Genomic DNA, 22,313 nt, shown 5'->3' on the forward strand with positions numbered 1-22,313 from the left:
AATTGTCACCCCCCCCCCCCCCCCGTTGTATTATGAGATTTTCTGTAGTCGCTGAATTATCTCGCATGTCATTTCAGACTGTTGAAGCAGTCGTTGTTTAATTATTTCTTTTTTAAACGGTTCTTCCATTGATCACTGTAGGAACTTATGATTTTGGTTTGGGGGAAAAAATGACTCTGCAAAATTGGTGAAATTAAAAATGCTGTAAAGGGCACACGCTGAAACCATAATCCTTCAGATGATCTAGTAGTCCACCTCCGCAAATTAATAACATAGCTAAGGGCTCTGCATTTCAGTAATTTTTCACAGTAATAACTCACTAATAGCTCAGTGCTTCATATGAATAGAGCTCCTACTGTCTTTCATGCAGCGGTTATGGGTGTTTGGATGAAAGCCACCCCGACAAGCAGTTGTAGCAACTGGAAGAGCCTGGGATTGTCTGATATGTGTGGATTATGTTTCCCCTCAGCCTAACTGTTTTATTCCACTTCACTGAGGTTGCCCATGATCATTAGCAATCTTTCCACTCATGTCTCACATAATGAAGTGAATGAAGTGTCATTTTCAATCAACTGCTATGTTGATCCAACTTAATTAGTACTTTAGAGGATACAGAACAAGATTAGGTAACTCACTGTTCTTGATTGCCAGGGCTGTTTATTTTGGTTTTGAATTAACCCTCGGCTCTGGCACTGCGAGCGATTTGAGTTTCTTAATTTTTTTTTATTTTTTGGCTTCACCTCTTGAGATGTATTGCGTTATTCCCTCGTAGCTAATAAGCAAAAAATTGTTGCCTAGCTTTTAAGATAAACTTGTCAATTGCAAATTACTCTGCCGCTGTATAATTGATCTTACTATAAATAAATCTTTATTAAGACACACATTTGTTTAAACAACACGCCGCAGGATTGATTTTTAGAGCCCAGTGATTGGGTTGGTTTCAAAAATGTGTCTATTCCTCTCCGGTTGCTTAGTTAGGTTAAATGTTAAACCCTGTGATTCATGTAACCTTAAATTGGCTCGGTGCTTTTGAAGGCAGTGCAGTTTTTCTCCTGCGTTTTGACACCCCCTTACAACTGCTGGAGGGAAAAGAGCAATGCCATGTTGTCATGGTGCCCAACAGAAGGAGCTCTGCCTCTTGGAGGTAATGAATCGAGAGGAGGATTGCTCCCAGTAGACTTCCGTGTATAAGAAGCACTTGAGTTTAAAGTAAAGGTCCCTCGCTATATGGATGTTCTATGAGTAGGCATAGAGGGTAATGTACGGGGCATAGCCTTCAGGACGTAATCTTCAGGGATGAAGATGACTTTTTCCCCCCTCCTGCTCTCTCTCATTCCCCGATGAAAGAAGCGGCTCACCATGCTCCAAGTGATGAAACAAGTTTTTCATGATAAATGGAGGTGATTTTCCCCTGATTGTTTTGAATCATGATGTAGAACGAATCATTTTGCTCTCCGAATTAACACAAAAAAATTTGTTTGATCCTTTTTTCCCCCCAAGGATGAAATATTTTGAATGTAAGCTAGAAATTACAGTTAGATTTAATTTCCAATGAAAGTAAAGTCAAATGATATTTTTAGATAGACGCGATGTCGTTTGAGTTTCCAATCAGAATGACTGATATTACAATCCAATATGTTTGTACTAACCATGCAAAAATGTGCATTAGTGAGTCATTACACTTTAAACAGATCTGTCACCTAACTGCTGCACGCACTCACCCAGAGGCCGCTCACATATTCCAGACTGTTGAAGTGTCCGCGCTGATTCTCCTTGCTTGCTAAACAAAGGAAAGAGTCACACGTCTATAAGGCAGGCTTGAAGCGTCAGCTCTTTCATGTTAAACAGGATGCCGTCCTAACTCTTGCTCGGCTGAGTCGTGTATTTACTGATGCTGCTCGTGATGAATAGTTGGAAGAAGTTTAACTTTTGCCCAATGTGAACGAAGAACGCCGCAGCTGCTGCCTAATCAGCTCGCGACATGAGGGCATCCCGTGAGAGCGCGGTAGCTGCTTGTGCGTGAAGCGTGAAGGAGAAGTTGATCTTTTATGTTAGCAACCACCACGTTGCTTTCGAGCTAGCTTGGTTTACCCTAGCTGCCGATCAAAGCTCTGTTAGCTTACAACAATAGCGCCAGCAAAGATTGCTCCCCCACCAAACGTCAGGCATGCTCACTGTCAAGCACTGAAGCTGAACATATGTGTGAATCCTCCCTAAGGGCCTGAGCATGCTCGATCAGCCCTGGTTGGTAGAGTGTGCGCAGACTAATAACTCAAAGAATTGTTTTGGGGAAAGAAAAATATTAAATACAAATTAGATCCTGAAGCAACGAGTCAGAGGAGCTTTTATCAGAATTCCAGGATTTGAGGGAAACGCGCGGACAGTGTGTGGCTGCAGTGTTTTCTAGTTATACGTGCATACTGGTAGCTTCCTGACAAAGATTATTCTCCAACGACAAGTGTTGATTGTCCAGAAAAGTAGGAATCAGTTTTCTCTGCTCTTCAGCGCCTCCTCCACTTTTCTCTTTGTTTCCACAGTAGCGACTGCGCTCCTTTACAGTATTCAGTTTGTGAAACGAAAGGTCCTCCTGAACTTTGTTGTGCTCATCCTGTGAGATTCCTTTACTGCCTACCCACAGAGCGACTTGATTAATTTCCTCCTCCTAGGAGTACAGAGAGAGATTCATCTGTCTTACACCCTGCATTTATAGTCGCAGGCATTCTACGTGATGATGGAAGCTTAACACAACATCATCTATATTCCTCCAGTCTTGCTGCTGTGTGTATCAACCTGTAGATGTACCTGCACTCATTTTGAGAGAAAATGAGAGGTGCAAGAACACTAATTATTAAAAATGAATTTTGCGAGGGGACCAAGCTGGCTCATTATTCATCTTGGTTATTGCTAGCAGTTTGGATCAGCCTTTCTGTGCCAGAATTGGTCTATTTGTCTCTGTCAAGGGTGGGCCCTTGACAGATGTGCCAATATGGCTGCCGAAGTTCTGTGCTGGGGGAGAGGCATCTTAATTCTCCATGATGTATCACACTGGCAGCAACCAATTTAGCAGAATTGAGCTCCAAATCATCTTACTTCCCACTGCCTCTGACAATCTGTTTCCTTTTTCTAGATGAGGTAAATATATTAAGAATTGAAATAAATTAGGGATTCCTGCACCCTGAGTTAATGCTGTATGAGTGAGGTTTTGCAGAACTTAATTGCTTGCGTTTATACGCGGATATGTCCGGAGAACAGCGTCTTCGGCCGCCACCACCTTGACGCATAAAGCGAAAAGTCCAAAGTCCAACATCTGCGATAAGCGCAGCCAAATTTCCTGGTTTCCTTGTTTAGAGCAGATTGATGCGTTGGACTGACATGTTTGTTGTGTAAACCTAATTAATTAAATTTCAGACGTCACATAGTGTTAGTGTGCCTCGTGGCACCATATTAGGCTTAGTGGGTGGCTCAGGTCCAACTTAATGGATGCGGACATGCTCGGCCTGCTGGGACTGCAATATTGAGGAAGTGTGAGATTGCCAGCCCACAGGTTTCCTCACTAATATGGTTATGCTGATGAGCTAGAATGAGCTAGATTGCGGTTCAGCAAATTTTTAAACTCATAATCATGATGACTTACTTTGTAATGAGCGCACATCCCCCTAGAGGTGAGGAGTTAACTATAGGGGGCAAGGCTATAATAGTGGCATAATGGCACAATTTTGGAAGACGTGTAATGCTTCCCTCGGATTCTAAAACAACGTTTGATTTATGATCATTTGTTCAAGTGCAGTGAGGTATGTTGGCATAAAATTCTACTTAGACCTTCAAACCAGTGAGTAACTGAATGGAAGTAGCTGATGAGGTCTAGCACTGCTTCCAGTTCGCTGACTTTCCCCGGCTTGTTAGATTGTTTATGCCGCGCTACTACCTCTACTTTACTGAGTTACACTGATTTCTGTCTAGAGTCTAAATTATAAGGACACTTGCTGTGTAAACATGTAGCCATTGTTGTCCCTGCTTAGCTTGCAGAACAACTCCAAGAGTAATAGCTGCTGAGGATGTGAGCTGAGCACAGAGGGCTGTAGCTCAGAGTGGTTCAGGCCTTTTTTTTTAATACTGTATTTTCTGAGCTAATTGTGCCTGTGGGATGTGCGATATCTTGTTTTGTCTTCTTTTTTTCTGTAATTAAAATGCATGTATGAGATTTTGGTGACTGGGTTAATGTCTGTAATTTTGCTTTATGAATTATAACTACTCTTGTATTGCTGATTCAAGAAAACTAAATATAGTCCCTGAGAAGTGCTGCGATGAAATTCCAACAATCGGTATCATTATCATTCTGCAAACACAAAGACATTTATTTTAATTTAGGGTGACCCAGCTTCATATTCTCACGGTAGCAAGTAGGAGAAAAAAGAAGATCACTCAGGCCTGTCATCCTTTGTCTTGCAGAGTCTCATGACTGATTTAAGCTGGAGCTCATATACCTGCGAGGGATAATAAATAATGTAGATGTATCATGAAATTATTGGAGTAGAAGCTGTTCTTTGCATTCCAAAATGTGTGGTAGTCTAAACCTTTTGTGCAGTACCCAAACATCCTCTCTGATTTCCGCTTATTTTCAGTAGGTTTAAAGCTGAAAGGTGAAAATGATACTCCCGCGGTAAGTAGGGTTTATAAAAGGACCTTTGTTTGAATTGAGGAAAAATAAAAACTCATATGTTGGAGGGGGAGCGAGTGGGCTAATGTCTACACTTTGCTGAGAATATAAATAAAGCCATTTATTTTCACACAATACATTTCAGGAAAAATTCCACTTTAAAACCAGACTGCAAAGGACCAGTTTATCAGTCATCCATGAGAACACGAGCATCTTTAGTGCTATCCATTAGCCACTTTGCTGACGTCACCAATCTTGTATTAATTTGAGTGAGTTGGGACTCACAACAAGATGGACGTCTTATTGATCGCTTAATGCATGTATCTGTGAGGTGTAGTGGAGACGGAATAACTCGAGTCTGTGACGGGGAATAGAGAACTTGTTTTTCCAAACTCTTATTTTGCCTACAGCAACTTTATTTTGAAATGAACGTAGCTGGTTTTCAGCAGCGTTCTCTTCTCCCCGGGAATCAATTTTCTGCCTCTTTATGTGAGCGCCCGCCTCGTTTCTGTTCTTAAATTCCCCTCCCCATCCATCGCTCCTAATGCTGACCACATCTCAGTTCCGAGCAGCACTTTGCTTGTGGGTGCCGTGGGGTAGTAAGGAGGGGGAGACGTGGACTGGATTACGGCTTGATTTAAAATGGCTGCTCGCTGTGCTCAGCTTAACACTCGTCTTGGGATGTGGTCATGTGCAATCTTGGGAGTTTGTGGCCTAATTAGCGGTTTCGGGGTACCCAAGGCTAAAAAAACTCCACTGTTGCTCTCTCATCTTCCCTCAGTTTTCATTTCTGCCACTTTTTTTCTCTCCCTCCATCTCTGCATCTACTGACTGACGCACTTGTAACTACACATGGACAGATTTTCTGCTCTGCTGAGCTTTAACTGAAAGGGCACTTGGAGAGAGCCTATCCTGTGCCAAGGCAAATGCCACATTTTGCAAATTTAAATAAAGTGGTCTGGATTCATACCAAAACTTAATGAGTTGCTTAAGCCATGCTCCACAACCCCACCAAGTTTCAGGAAATCTGGTGTGTTAGTTTTTACGAAGGCTTTCTGACAGACGCTAAGACAGTAAAACGCTGAAAACCCACCTCTGCCTTAGCTCTCGACCTGGCAAAGGAAAAATCCGGGCAAAGAATGACTGGATCCGTGTGAATAAGCTGAGAAAATAACGGTTCGGCTCTGTGGAGGCTTCTCCGTGCAGCGTGGAGCAGATGAAAACGTGTGTTTAGTTCAGGTCAAACTTTACCGGAGCAAATCGAAAAGATAATTTGGCTAAAGGTGATGTTTACCTGTGCCAAGAAGGTCTTAGAGATGGCCCACCGCGGTCTGTTTTGCTCTGTTACCTAAATATCTTGCAATTATGGCTGAGTTCGCTCGGAGTTTGCTGGATGTATCTCTTTAGGGAGTTCATGAACCAAAGAGGAAGGCGCTTATTAAAAGTGGAGACTTTGGGTGATTGTCTGGGGAAGGTCACAAACTTTGGCTATAACCAGCCATTCTACTGCATTCATTACCCAGACACTGAAGTAGTATCAGCAGCCTCGGAAAATGTTTAGGAACTGTGGAGCGATTTAAGGCTTCTTCTTCTTTCTTTCTTTTTTTTTTTTTTTTTTTTTCTTTTTTTTCTTTTTTTTGGCCTTGCTTCTTTCTAAACTAGTACAAATAATTCTTGCCATTACTTAGAGTAACTGTCCTTTACTTTTCTCTTTCGTTTTGACCAGTGACTCTCCCGTGTTTTTGCACATTTATTATTTCTGTTAATACTGGTGGATTAACAGAAGAGGGCATAAGCCTGTAGGAGGTTGTTATACAAGGGTAAACAATGGATCTCAGTCCCAGGCAGCTTGTATACAAGTGATTCGCAGTGCTGATCTCTGCTGTGCGATTAAAGTCAAAATTCCTCACTGTCATTCATGCTTTTCTCTTTTTCTTCCACAATCTATATTGAAACTTTGACTAGTGTTAGAAACGAGTTCTGTTTTTTTCCCCGTACATTTTGCAACGACTCACACTGACTCTAACTGCCAGACATTTTCTGGTTTTCACACCGTAAAAATGGCACTGCATGACCAAAGGCTTAAAATAGGAGCTCTTACAAAATAATACAAGCTGGTGAAATATAATTCCAGATAACATGTCATCTGGAGTGGGGCACTGTGTGGGTGGAGATCTTTCACCTCCACCTGCAGACTGTGGCTAATGGTCTGCTTAGTCCTGACCTCATACTGTGGGGTCATCCCCGATGCACAGACAGGCAGGTAAGTGAGAGGTTTCTGCTTGTCTCACAACCTCTCTGCCCCTGAGAGGCGGCAGCCTCCTTATGCTTGTTCTGGTTTATCGCTGCACAGTGACCCACAGTCATCTCAGCCTCATACCATTTCGTCCATGGAATTAGGACCCTGTGGCAGGCATCTACCAGCGCTCCCTCTGCAGTAAGAGTATGCAGGAATGATTATTTAGTGTTTGCTCTGAGGACCGTCACTAACATAAATGCATATAGCACAGATGGCGTGCCACATTAGCGTATCTATATACTTCAGCCTCAGTGCTTCATCTTCATCGCCATTTACTACTACTACTCCTGAAATGCTAATTATCCCTCAGTGTAATTTTGACTGTGATTTGAATACAATCACTCTCTCTTATATTAAAACGTCCATCACACGCAGCTGCAGGGCATTTATGAGTGCTGAGGTTAGCGTCTGCGTTTCCCAGAGTTGGCTGATATGGAACAGTTGCCCTTGGACAAAGCAGAGTAATGTAGCATCACTAATCAGTGTTTCACTTTGCAGCTCTACAGAGGAGATCTGCGTTCTGCTCAACAGAGTGCTCACCACCCTCTCCTGTTTACAATTAGCAGGAGGCTTCCTTACAGTGATGCAGTGTTGGATTGCTTTCAGTGTGCACTGATACACAGAGGGCAAAACCCAGAGAGAAAACACTTGGTCTTTGTGTGGAAAAAAACAACTTAAATGTGCAGGAAAAACAACCATAAAGTGAAGAGGAAAAGACTTTTAATCATTCGGTTTATTTATTTTAGTTATGCGCTGCCCTACTCTCTCAAACCTACTCATTATCCAGGCAATCATAAGGCTTGTAATCCTTAGCTAAATGACGTAAATTAGCTGGAAGCGTGTTATAAGAAATCTACATAAAGTATGGTACTTCCAAATTCACAATTCGCACTAAATTTATAATAAAAAAGCTAAACTCATTTAAATTGCATAGCTAGATGTATAAATACCCTGGAGCTAGAAATGCTGTCAACCTTTCCAGCACAGTACTTTACAATACGGCATTTAAGCAACTTTTTTTTTTTTTTTTTTTTTTGCGCCCAGATTATGTTGCTGGTCAGTTTTTAACACCTACGTTAAATTATACACATGAACCTTTGTAAAGCTTGTCATAATGTTAACAATATTTTTTTTCCCCCATTTATCTCCTGTTTTGATGAGGTGAATGCACAAGAATAATGAGCATGTCTCTTCTTGGATATATGCTCTTTTAAAAAATGCTTTATTTTACATCGGCACACAGGAGGTTTAATTCTATGTGTATTTCACAATAAAGCATCTATCTGGACTTGATGTTACATGTTACACTCATAAGTTTTTGGTACAATGACTTTTTTATTTGTTTTTTATACAAATATTTAAACCACAAAGCAAAAAATTGTAACTGAATTAACTTCAGTAGCCAATGTCAACAAAGCATGAGTTTCTGTCACATGTCCTTGCATTTAACAATATATTGTCTTTATTACAACACAATATAGATGAATTCAAATTGCAATTTACAGTCAATAAATTACATAAAATGGACACTAATGCGTAAAATTGTAACAGCTTCCCACTAGCATGTTGTTACGAAGCACAGAGGTGAGCTAATTCTTGTGCACTGAGCTGCTTTGGAAACAAACAGGCAGACATTTCACCGATCTCCTCGCTAGTCGTGTTAGTTGTGTAACGCTCACTTTATTCAAGAGTAGGGAAATGTAACCCAGAGTGAGTTTAATCGGCCTCGAGTGTGTAAATATGGACTGATTATTTTGGGAATTTTTCATGCTGGGGTTAAAGGTTAAGTTAAGTGTGCGGTGTAAATGCTAAGTTTGCAATGATTCATTGTCTTGCATCATCTTTTACTCACACCACACGCTGTAGCACAGCACATCTGAAATGTGTTTTGAAGGTACTGTTCTCAGTATCTGTATGTGGCATGCCAACAAGCTTGAGTAATGCTTTTGTAATTAATTTAAAAAAAAAAAAAGAAATCTAGTATAGTTGGTTACGTGCTGACCATCCAGATTCTTTCAGAGTGACCAAAGCATTTGTTGGCTTGCTGGCTTTTGGCCAAATTAAAGGGGAAACTGTTAGAGCTTTTGAATTGTAAGGGAAGCTCTTCCTCGCGGGACAGAATGTATTTCTGTCCCTCTCATTCTTTACACAAGGTCCTGGAGATTATTTTTACAGACTAGGGGATGTTGTACTTATGCAGTGGCCAACACCCAAGAACAGGAAGCCACAGTTTCTATGAAAGCCCACGAGATGGAAGCAGATAGCGCCAAGGGAAAACAATATTTTGGCTGGAGCTCATTCTGGTGGCCAATTAGACCCCAATGCCTGTATGATTTAGCACTTCCTCTACCTGCTTTTATGTGTTTGGGGCTGCTGTGTGGAACACAATGACCTCTGATTAAAGATTGAGCTCAGGCTCTGAGACGGCTGTGGCGCCATTCTTATCAGATGCCTTCTTCTCAGAACTCAGCAAGACCACCTGAAATCAATGCGTGTATAGTCTCACACTGACGCAGTGAGACAATGAGCATATTTAGATTTTGATTTGAATATTGTCAGTTTTGTAGAAAGCAATTCATGGCAATGGGAATGTTTCTCGGGCTCGTATCCTTGTTAACAGGACTTTTTTTTTTTTTTTTTTTTTTTTTAAAACCACATTATACTACAGAGTGAATATTTTTATACCTTTTTTTTTTTTTCTTTTCTTTTCAATGTCATGCACCAGGTGAGATTGGTGTAATTGTAATTTTGTTGTGCTGCCATAATGACAGAGGTCTTGGATCTTGAATAGACTTTTGGGCTTCATGTAGGCGTCTAATGGACAATCTCGTTTCAATGCTTCGTGTTTATGTGGGGTTTTAAAAGTTATTGCTTTCTATTATTAGTTCTAAAAGGCAGATGAAACTCTAAACTCTGATCTAAATGACCTGAAAATGTATAATATTGTTAATAATTTGAAGCCTAATATCGCTGAACGATTCCGTAGATAAACATTAGCGGCCCTTTGTCTTTCAAAGTGCTTAGTGGGGCACATTGTTTTATGGGCAGAGACGAATGCATTGTTTGTCTTTTCCTCCACCCTCTACTGCAGACGCGGGCTGGAGGCGAAGCTGAGATCTTGAATGTTTGGGTGGAGTGAGGGGTATGAGGTCACGCTGCTAATTGCATAATGAGACGTGTCTGGGTTAAGATAATGCTTCAAAGAAACTGTTATGTAACCTAAAAGCAGCACGGACTTAAATTTAGATGAAAACGTGCAGTTTTCCTTTACGGCCGAGTTTACAGATCTCTTTGTTACTTCTGGAAAAACAGTGTCATTTTCTCAGCCATTAAGCCAATCAAATAAAATCTCCCGCTACTGCTCCTCCTCCTAACCTGTCTGCTCCGCAAACAGGCGAAGTCTCCAGATTTTAGTCACACAACACATGTTTTACTGCAAACACAAAGTGGCTCGCTTCAAGGTAAATGAGATTCCAGTGTCTAGTAGTGGTTGGGCCCTCAGTGTTACCTGTCAATTAGTGTCAGTTCCTTTAACATGTCACAGGATGCTAATGGCTCTTTACAAGAAAGCGGAATAAAAAGTACTCATCTGGCTAGGTTGTGTATAGACTTTTCCTGGGTTTTAATTCTCTTTTTGTAATGATCGGATCAATGTGAAATCATGTACGACACGAGTATTTTGTTCTTTATCGCAGAAAGGGGGTGGTGGAAATTTTTTTTGCCAGCTTAGTGACTTTCTTGAAAGGTCTATTGACTTACAAGACTCTCTCTCTTTTTTTCCTGCCTACTCTTGTGAAGCTGTGGCTTTCTAGACTGTGACTAAAGGGACAGTAGCAGTAAATTCAGTAGACCAATTAAGGGCCAGTCAGTAACATTAATGTGCATTACTTCCAGTCACTGATCTTCAGTGTATGAGGAACCTTCTTATTTGGCTTGATTCTAAATGATTTAATTTGGCAAGTTACTTTTATAAGAGTGAGTTTATTCCAGTGTCAGCGCTGCCCTCAGAATCGCCGCTCTCCAACAGTAACTTTCCAATGGAAAAGGCAGATTGGTCGGACTTATGAACGGGCTTTCAAAGAGCCCATTCCTATCATAGTTCCATATTATGGGTTCATCACTTTCTAGCTTGTGATTATTACTTCCCTGGGGATAATGCGTTTGACCTGCACTTCTCTCTCTGGAACATTTGGTTTCAGTCCCGCTAATTGGACGCAGGGAAGCCCCCCGCAGGAGAAAAGCTTTTTCTTGACACAGGTTAACTTCATTGCGTTTTTTTTTTTTTTTTTTCTTTTTTTTTCCCTTTTCTTGTGATGACCATACTGCTTGATCCTTTTCGGATGAGCCAGCAAGCTTGTTCACATTTTAGAAAAGCTGACTGTTCTGAAGAAGGCAAAGCTTTTAAGAAGTCAAGCTAAACCCAAAGCACTCTGTGTCTAATTCAGTGGCAGAAAACTTGTTTGTGCTTGAGGACTGTACAAGAAATTAATTTGGCCTACAACCTCCATGGCAGATGGATAGCAGCAGAGGAAAGCCTTCGGTAGAGTCTGTTAGAGGCATAGTGGTGACTTTGGCTGTAGTTGTCGAGGATGATATATGAATGCTGATCTTCCAGACTTGGCAAGCAGCTACCATGTCGTACCAACCCAAGAAGCAGTCAGAGGAAAGCGTGTGATTGAAACTGAAAGGACAATCTCTTAATGAAACCTATGTCTTATCATGTCAGTCATCGCTAAATTCTAAAGCAACTGGCCTCCTGTTATTTTAAAAATGGGTCAGTATATGACCTGCAGCATAGATAAAAGGCAACTTCAAAATGAATCTTAAGCACTTGTATATGATGGCTAAGTTGGCCATGGATTAATGACCCGCTGGATCTAATGTTTCATTGGATGTTGTTTTTTTTTTTTTCTTGCTAAAATTCCAAATGATGGCAAAACAATTACTGGCTACAGGATCATATGTAGCCCAAGTCCATTTGCTGTTCTGCTACAATAACCAGGAAATAGTTCTTTTTGTAATGCGATGCACAAATGTCTGCATCACATTACAAATCACATTACCACCACCCAATGAAAGGTTTATGCCACAGCTGTACTAGTAATGAGCAAAATCATTGTTTATGGTTTGGTATGGGTTAGACAATGAGTGTGTGAGCTTATCCATGAATTTTCCAATTTACTGTTTTCCAAAAAGCAGCAAAAAAGTAAAGCACATTAGTTTTAATTGTCAAATGTTATGCTTGATTCATCTCTTACTTTCCAGAAAAGTCCAGTCTGATGGCTTAAATTTTGTTATTAAAAATATGAATTGAGTTTAGTGAATTGTGTAATTTTAAGTTTTTTTAAAAAAAAAAAAAAAAAGTTTTTCACAAATTGAAAAAAATGTTTTCATGACCCAGCGGGCTGATATTTTGTTTAACACGGTATTTTTCAATTTCAAGTGCTAACTTTTGTAATGTGTCCAAGCATGTCTTGATGCATGCTCAATCATCAAAGTAAGGAAATTCCAAAAAGTTGATATTGTTCATTTTGTAGCGTTTTCAGTAGGAAATGCATTTTGTCAAACATCCAAGTTAACTCTTCAGTCTCAGCTGACTTGATTACAAATTTTTCTAGCTTTGGTCTTAAGGCAGGGTTGGTAGGCAGCTCAAAACGCCACGTTCAGAATGTGTCTCGTGTGACGTTTCATCTTCCCTCACTCATGTTCCGATTAGTGAAGCAGTGCAGTCCATAACAGATTACAGGATGACCCCACCCTAAGCACTGACTAAGTGTGTCTGCTCTTGGAACGGTCTTCAATGTACGTATTTTACTTTCAAGGGTCAGTACTGCAGGCAGAAATGTGTGTGTGGGTGTGTCATGTGTTCCCAAGTTTAACCCGTTGTGGGCAGTTTGTATGTGGAGGAAGTGGAAAAGCGGGCTCTGTTATCATAACCTGGAACACCACTGAGCCATTGGTTCAGGTATGTGGATGACACCACAGAGCAGACACGATTCCCACAAAGAGCAGGGCGATATGACCAAAAATATTTATCACGATATACATTTGAAAATTTGCGATAACTGATATAATTGACACTAGACAAAATACTTTACAACTCCACAACTTTGTTAGTGCTGTTTTTTAAGTGCATTAAAGTTATATAAAAATGTAACAGTGCAAATTCCTTGCTGACAGTTTAACCAAAAGGCATTTCCAGTGGAAATTGGCCGACATATCCTCAGCATAACCATGTATAACATCCACAAAACTTAAAAAGAGGTTATACACACACAATACGGTAATATTATGTTGAAGCACAGTACGTATCACTCCGCGAGGCTCCTGCCTACAATAGCCGTAATCCATCAAGCGGTGCGGGTTCGTAGCTTAGCAAAGTCGTACTAAAACATTTGACAGATTTTCGAGCGCCGTGTACGACATACAATTTTTTTCGAGGTCAGTAAATGTTTTTCAAAAAACACGGTAATAACGACGGCCCGCTAGCATGCTCTACCAAAAATAGTGCTTTGTTGTGTATCTGACGGACGAAAGCCTAACCAGTTCCACACCATTAAAGTTGCAGCATTTTTACAAACCAATTCTGGTTCATCAGTTTGATTCAATGATCTGCTTTCGCCATTCTCATTCTCCGTCGCCACCATGCTTTTTCCGTCGTGTGCGTATGAAAACAAAGGCACTGCGCATGCGCGTTTTACCCAGATTCTATCGCGATATTTCATTTTCTTATCGTTGCCCAACATTATACCGGTATTACTGTGAATGGTATGATATGGCCCAGCCCTATTCCCACAGACACAGCTGTCAGGGAACAGAGTAACATCATATCAAAAAATGCCCTGAATAAATGTGGTTATCCCAGTTGGACATTTGTCAAAGCTGGAAAGGCATCTAAAGAATGCTCCAGGCAATCCAGCAGAGAAGGACAACCGCTGCCTAAGCGAAAACCTTTAGTGTGATCCCTTATGTGTGGGAGTATCAGAACAACTGAGACGCTTTTTCTAAAAACACCACATCTCTGTGGCTTTCAAACCCCAAAACATGCTACACCAAAAATTGGTGCACTCCAAGGATCGGGTCTCCCGACACAAACAGAGTAATACAGTGTACGCGGTTAAGTGCCAGGAGGATTGCCGTGAATTATACATGGGGGAAACCAAACAACCTCTGGCTAAGAAGATGGTGGAGCACAGAAGAGCTTCCTTATCAGTCCAGGACTCCGCAGTCTTATTACACCTAATGTCCAGTGGCCACTCTTTCAGTATTGAGGATGTAGATATCCTGGATAGGGAGGATCACTGGTTTGAGCAGGGAGTCAAGGAAGCCATTAACTGAGGAGGGGGCCTAAGGGTACATCTTTTACCATCTTACGATGCTGTGATTGCAGCTATTTCCTAACATTCTGTGAATGGCACTCTGGGCCATTGATCAGTGGTCATGACAATTTGCATATTAATGATCATAAAATTGAATTCAGCTCATTGTTAGTCAGTGGTGCTAGTTTTTGGTCGTTATGTTAAAGTACTGTTTATAAGGTTGGAGAAACCTGCAGTCACCTGAAACTGAGTAAGTCATTGGAATGAGTGATGAAATATTTCTCTCACAGAGGGAAAAAAAATGTTTACTGTGTCTGTTAGTTGAATATTTTCAAATGCTTTCTAGGGGGTAGCAGCACAATTTAACTTTGTCTTATCTGCTAAAATGCATTTCTACAGTTAATTAGATCATTTTAAGCCTGTAAGTTGTTACTTTTACAGTGTTATTGTTAAAAATGTAAATCTATTTAACATGGAAACAAAGTATAGAGTTGAATGAATTATTTATGTAGGCACATACACAATTGAATTTGGTTTATTTCATAATAAAGCTTCTATTACAAGTAAATGTTACATTTCACATTACTTTTATACATTTTAAAACACTGCATATATTGAACTTACAGAAATCTAATAGCTGTGAACGTATCATGAGAAGGAACCAAACCTGGTATGATTTAATCTGTAATAAAAAATGTAATTGCTTGCTTGCTTAATTTACTTTTATTTGCTTTTTGATTACTTTTTTCTTCCTTTTGACAAGCTTGAAAAAAAAAATCCTCCTCTGTAGCGTCTGCAGAATCTTAACATTTGAACATTTAAAATTCAGATTAAAATAACGCAGCCCTGTGATGTTCAATTACCAGTTGCAAATGTTGTTGTTGCACTAATCTGTTATAAAACGACTCAACTTTTATTTTAGTTTTTTACATAGAGATCCTCAGAGTCTGCATGTACCAACATGTACAACTATCACCTGCATTAAATACGGTGTATGTAAATAGGGTTGTTTGATATAACGATATATATCGGATGACGATATGAAAACATCTATCGTTTCCTATTACGCTATCGTTTGTTTCGTGGTGTCGTAAAATAAACTGTTTACGGCAATATTTTTTTCATCGTTTTGATGGTCACTGTATTAATTTCTTAAAGTTCTCTCTTTCTCTTATATTAAATATAACCACACTATGGACGGACAAGCGCCTGTTTTTATGGGTTGTCGTTAGTAACAATGACGGTAAAACCATCGTGTGGCTCCGCTGTCCGCTTGTTTGTTTTCCACATAAACCTTTCACAATAAAGCTCAAGATCCTATTGAGACTTTTCAAAATAAACTGAATCACGTGAAAGAGTATGCAGTTTACGGATGAGATGAAAAGAAGAAGGGGGGGGAAAGAGCCGTCAGGTGCTAAAAAATAAACCTTAAACTTTGAAAGAAAATGGCGGCCGTTACAACTTATGTCTAAAAATGTCTTGTTTCATGCATCGGTTAAAACACTCGAATCCAGGTAAAGGACGCCCAGCTGGAAAAACTTCACTCAAGTCGAGCTGCCCGAGATTCACAGAATTGACAGAAAATGTTACATTTTTTGTGATTTATATCGTTGTCAGGACGATAAATGTCTTATATCGCGATATGAGATTTTTGTCATATCGCACAGCCCTACATATAAACGCAAAATAAAAATCTGGTGATCATTTGTGAAAATGTAAACTAAAGTTTAAAGATGCATGCTTTGTTGCTGATTCTTTTTTTCCCCTTCTTCCTGGAGGCCCAATTGTTGCCATATTGTATTAGCTTTCTGAGGCTTTCTAATTCTCCTAGTTGAGCCAGTGCCACTACAGTACTGTGAACAGAGACATTTTTGGTGTACTTGCTTTCCTCTACCTCTTTGTTCATCACAGAATTGACAAGGTCAAGCAAATGCACATTTAATTTGGTGAAGTGTAACTGAAGACTCACTCATGCTTCACCCTCTACGTACCCCTACAGTGACCCCCAGACGCCTTTTTTTCCCCCATTCTCGCCAACTGCACTGATATACAAGTACTAGATCTCACTAAGAAGTGGATATTGGTTGAGAACGCTGAGAAAAATGTTTTAAAAGTGGGTAGGCCGACTGCAATTATTTTCTTGTTTTGCAATTCCTGGGTTGACTGTTCTTATTCACGTATTTCTTCACTTTTCTTTGAAGCATCCCGACGTCCACTGAGGGCATTATGGTTTGTACCTTCATGGTTCACTGATAATTGAGTCGTCTTATGCAGATTAGCCAGTAAAGGATTCTGACAAGAAACTCCTTTTGAGAGTACAGGAAATGCAAATCTTAATTGTTGCAACTAATGATTCACTTTGATAAACACCTTTCCAGTTACCTGAAAGTTTCCATTATATGTCTGGGTAAGACATCTGTGGACGTATTGAAACTTCTAAGAGTACCCGTTTTTATTCATTACATTTCTCTTGTTGAACACCAGCAAAAAGGACTCTGTCTCCGCTTGAAATGTTGTTTCACTGTGGTGTAACATTGGTAGTTTTGGCAGCATGACCCCATTTAGACTGGAACAGTCAGTCACCAAAATTGGCTGCCCCAGTTTTGCCAGAATGAGTTTCCTCACTTTGATTGTAGTTGCATGCTGTCTGATACAGTTTCAAATGTATTCAGACTCATTTGCAATCAGAGCTTTATGGTAGATCTTCCCCTCTGTTCTCTTTCTTTCAAAGAAGCCTCTTGTGTTTTACAATGATACCAAAATCCCACATTGCATAGAAAATAAAGGTGTTAGGCCGAGCCCCACTGTAGCAAATCCAAGAAATGACAATGAACTGCAGACCGTTCCTGGCAGCTTATAGTTGGTGCAGTGGGAGTTTGTATCTTAATTGCTAAACACTCACAATCAGCATCATTCAGTAAACTGAATTGTTTTTTTGTTTTTTTTGTTTTTTTTTTGCCCCCCACCCTTCCCTCAGTTGTTTCAGCTTTTGCTCTGAACTCGCTCTCTTTCCTTCATCACATCACATCCCAGCCATTAGGTCACAGAGCTGCCAGGAAGCATGTAAGGAGATCTGCCTGACACAGGGAAAGTGGAACAAAGGGATAAAGTCTGTCGGTTTGTTTTATGCAAAGGAGCTCCGGCTTAGCAGTTTACTGAAGATAGGACTGTAAAATGCACGTAGTGTGACAGACTAGTGCTTTTTACTTGCCGTGCCTAAAAGTTCATTTTTAATATAGAAACCCTTAAACGCTCTGCATCCTCAGCGAGGGCCCCATCCAGGCTTCAAAAGCTATGTATAATTAGATTAACCTCACTGTGAATCAGTATCTTAATTTGAAGGTTAAAAAAAACAAACAAGTATATATACATGAGCTGTGCTGATGACACCATTCTGTAAATGGCAATATTGAGCAAGTCCATTGGCTGGTCCATAACCTTTTAGGTATTTGGTAATGATATACTTTATGTTTTAGCTTCAGTTAGTTTAATATGTTGCCAAAATAATCTAGTTTAACGTGTACACCATGTGCACGATTTTACTGTGTTGGGTCTAATCTCACACAGTACGATATTACATTAAACAACGTTAATGTTACCACACCATTATTTTGTGAGGGCACAAGGAAAAAAAAGAAATCATCCTTGGCAGCCGTTGTCTGATTAGCGACTCGGTCTGTTCCTTTGGCTTGTCTGAACATCATACAAGCCGTGAGCTCATCGCTTGTCTAACCTGGACATTTGATACTCCTGAGTGCTGCAGCATGTGCGGCTCCACCCTCTGGAGTGTTATCAGCATATTGAAACTGACAGCAGGAGCGTTGTTCGAAATGTTATCCGATGCGCCTGCATTCACTGAACAGATTAGGCAGCACACACATAGGATGATCTTCTTTTGCGCTTCTCCATCTATACAACCGCTGTGACCCTCCTTACTGCTGACACTGTGCCTTCTATCTTCTGGCCATGTTTTGTTGTCAGTGGTACTCATGCATATGGACTGATCGGCGTAGATTTTTGCAAGTGCTAGTGTGCCAATTCTGGGAGGTCTGCCAGCCGGCATACAGCATGCGTGCTTTCACTGCAGGGGACAAAACGGAAATGACAAGGCAATCGCCATTCTGTCAGCATTGCCATGGTAGCACAGGCACGGCTGTTTATCCCAAGGTTAATGGGATGACGCCTGGAACTGAAAGTGCCAGATTGAGAGAAACATGTGCCTGTTTTACTTAAAAACAAGTAGATAGCAGAGAGCGGAGTCACATCACACAGAGCTAAGCCCGGAACAGCTCGGATTAACAAAAATGAGTGAAGAATGTTATAGGCCTCACCCATCTTACGTCTAGCGAAGATTGTAAGTAGCCCGATGAAGGCTTGATTACATAAAATCCATATTTAGAGGTGATGTTTTAGCAGTAAGCCTGCATTTTAACCCATCAGAAAAAAATGTCGGCATATAGACATTTTAGCATTAAACCTGCAGGAATAAAAATAGTTTTACCTTGGTGAGGCTTTTTCAGCATGTTTTGAGCTGATTGCTGTTCGGCTATTTATTCTTTCTTGTCAGAGGTTTTGTTTGCTGCTGTGTGCATTGAATTTTCTGAACCAAGATTACACCTTATAATAACCTATAATCATTAGTTAATTGTTAAGCAGTTATTGCATACAATATGCCCCCTAAGAATGCAGTGTGTTGCAAATCCCTCAAAGACCCCAAACTGCATAAATGAGCCACTTGTCACTCATCACCATCCCTTTTCTTGCAAAGAATTAGAAATAGCTGACCAAATAAAACATTTTTTTTTTGATGATTTAGCTTCTACTTTCTTTCTTTCTTTCTTTCTTTTTTACCATATGATCACGTTTGTGAGCTTTTGTTTTGATACCACTGGGTATTTATTAATTTAGTATCAGCGCAGCATCTGAGCAGCGTCTAGCTTATTCTGTAGAACTGAAGAACTTGATATTTCTAACTTGCAACTGGTCTCGAAAAGTCACACAACCATGCTTCTAATCACGCCTGCAGTTACCAGCTGAACTGCCATTTAGTTTCATTCTTTCCCCCTTCTTGAATCCCACGGCGAACTGTAAATGTGAGCGGTGATTCATAGCTGTTGAACCATGCTGTGATTTTCCGTTTAAGCTGGAGATATTCCTGAGATAGGAGCTTTTACATAAGCGCAAGTCATTTATTTTTGTTTGTCAAATATATGCTCATAAAATCCAGCATACTCATTGAACTACCTGACGGCACAAAAGATTTTCAGTAGAATAAATGTGACATGTAGCATATTGCAGGAGCTCTTCTCACAGCCACGTACTCGGTGTAGTTGAAAATACCTATAGTGTGTAATGTTTCAGATAAATCATTTCACCGCATTTTGGAACCAGTACCTTTTTTTTAAAATTTCTTCACCTCAGCCTTATAGAGAGGCAAGGCTGCAATGAGAAAGGCTTAACCACTAGGATTATAGTCATTCTGATGGATGGTGATGAGACAGATTAATCGACTGCTGTGTAACCCGCACTTATCTGATTTTAGCACTGCTCCTCCCTTTCTCTTCTTGAAAGGCTGAATTATTTCTCTTGCAGTAAATGGGATGTAATGTTTGTTTCACTGGAAAATTAGCAAAAGATTACACAGTTTTACACTTCAAATGAAAGAAACCTGTGAAACAACAGTCAATCCAATGTGCTAGTTTAATAACATTTACACCTGAACTTTATGACTGAATATCATATTGCTTACCAACAATAATTCAAAGTTGTTTTTATATTCCGTGACTTACTCATTTTGAAATATGTTATCAAGGTCTGTGAAGCCTTGTGGATCTCAGTAACATCTGAAATTTGTTGTCGTTTGAAACGATTCACTAAAGGGGGAGAATGGGAAAGCAAGAGAATGAGGGTTGAAATTGCCCACTGCAGAACCAGAGCAGTTTTTAGGGTGATGGATTTTTTTATTTAATTTTTTTTTTATCTGTAGCTTTGCTAGCCCCCATAGCTCGCTTTTATCAGTTAGGGAAATGGTAAGCATTCAGAGCAGTTGGAGACATTTTCTTTGGAGACCGCTCTGCCAAAGAAAACATACATTTTCTGCAAACACAAATGAGACTGAAGCAAGTCGTAGCCAACTGTACGACTACCTCAAATGTGTACTTGTGTAATTGTGTGTGTAATGTGTAATTTTATCAGCAACATTGGTAACCAAACAAATTTTCAATCTGAAAACCATTTATAATTACACCTCTGCAGACAACCACAGTTGATTTTAAAATCAAACAGCCAAGATGTGATTGAACTGTAGATTTTCAGCTTTAACTTAGGAGGTTTAAACAAAACATTACTGGAACTATTTAGAAATTGCACGGTACAATTTTGATACATTTCCATTTCCGGCAGCTTAAATGGACAAAATTACCCATTTTAAATGTAGGAATTGTTTTTAATACTTGGATGAAAATTCTTAGCTTTCAGTGACTGTCAGTGAACCTCCTTGAGATGCTCTGTTAGGCTTTCACTGCAGCCACCTTCAGTTGATGGTTGTTTGAACATCTCTCTGCCTTCAACTTGTCTTCACTAACTGAAAAGCGAGCTCTGTTGGGTTGACATCACGTGACTGACTTGGCTGCTGAAGAATATCATGACTTTTTTTTTATGCACAGAGAAGCTCTTGGGTTGGTTTTGCAGTGTCTTTTGGGTCTTATCCATTTACCCCGTGAAGCTCTGTCCAATCAGTTTTTGTAGCTTTTGGATGAATCTGAGCAGAGAGCATAGCCCTGTACACTTCAGAATTCATCCTTCTACTTCTGTTAACAGACTGGTTTTGTTGGCAGTCATGCATGCCAGTGCCATAACATTGCCTCCAATATGATTGACAGATTGATGTGTTATGCTTTCAATCATGAGCTGTTCTTTTGCTTCTCCGTTCTTTTCTCTTCCTATCATTCTGACAGAAGCTACAAGTTGTCTAAGTCTAATCTGTCCTTCCTGTTCTTGAGTGTAACCAGTGGTTTGCACCTTCTTGGAAGTGATTGTTAGAATTTTGAACGAGATTACCTACTTGAAAGGTTGTCTTGATTTAGATTGAGTTAGATGGATTTTGTTTAACCAGTGAAATAATTTTTTGATTCTAAGCATTAGAATTTTTTTTGTTTTCTTTTTTAAAATGAAGCAATATGAGAATCCAACTGCTTTGTGATCCCGAGGATGTTTTTGCTGTGGTTGCTGTATAAAATCACTTTGAATTGCTAGATATTTGGTGGTTTGCCTTAGTAACAAGGAGCTTTTAGGAAGCAGTTGTTTCATTGTTGATGGGAAATTTAATAATTACAGAACTTTCATTTAAAAATTAGCTTTTTAAAAACATTGGTCTTGATACACTTTCCATTTAGATAGCAAGGTAGTAACTACCTTAAAATACAAGTTAAACATGATAAGGGAAAAATGTACATTTTTACACAAAGGCTTAACAAACTTCTGTGCACGTAACATTGTATTGCATCATGGTCGACATTTGCTCCCATTTTATGCAAATCCTTTCGGGATTTGTTTGGCAAGCAGCTTTCACTTGCTTCATAGTATTACTGGTTTTTCATAATGGAGTCCCCTTTCATTTTATGAAATATTAGGCTTGATATTGGTACAAATATATTGGTGAGTCTACAATCATGACTGATAAATATAATCCCGCTCTGTAGATGTACTCATTAGTTAGAAATGTAGCTCCAATCCATTTAAATATTTCACTATTATTCAGACCTTATTATTCTATACTCTTGTAGGTGGTCTTGTGAATTTGGTGGACAAATCAAAGATATTTCCTTGATTTTAGTGCACTTTTAAGAACCTGGCCCTTTTTATTTGAGCGATTAATAAAGCAACTTCTCTTTCTGGATCTGCACACACTTCAAGTGCATATTTGTCCTCTGGTCGATATGTTAAAACACTGATTATTTCCAAATAATCTTAAATGTCACACTATCATTTTAAGAGACTTGAGAACAGCCTCATTGGCTGCAAGGTATTTCAATGCAGC

At 39.8% G+C, this 22,313-nt stretch overlaps 1 protein-coding gene and 1 long non-coding RNA gene across 5 annotated transcripts in view; one reads left to right on the plus strand and one right to left on the minus strand.

Moving 5' to 3' along the window:
- ca16b (carbonic anhydrase XVI b) overlaps positions 1-22,313 on the plus strand; it is a 112,337-nt gene that overhangs the window by 32,198 nt on the left and 57,826 nt on the right. The window lies entirely within an intron of this gene.
- LOC120715591 lies at positions 11,400-13,694 on the minus strand. Its single transcript, XR_005691680.1, has 3 exons — positions 13,509-13,694; positions 13,174-13,178; positions 11,400-11,411 (listed from the first exon to the last, which is right to left on the minus strand). It is a non-coding gene; the product is annotated as an uncharacterized LOC120715591 (long non-coding RNA).

Source organism: Simochromis diagramma, unplaced genomic scaffold (genome assembly GCF_900408965.1).
Source record: "Simochromis diagramma unplaced genomic scaffold, fSimDia1.1 OVJJ01000320.1, whole genome shotgun sequence".
NCBI classification, from domain to species: Eukaryota; Metazoa; Chordata; class Actinopteri; order Cichliformes; family Cichlidae; genus Simochromis; species Simochromis diagramma.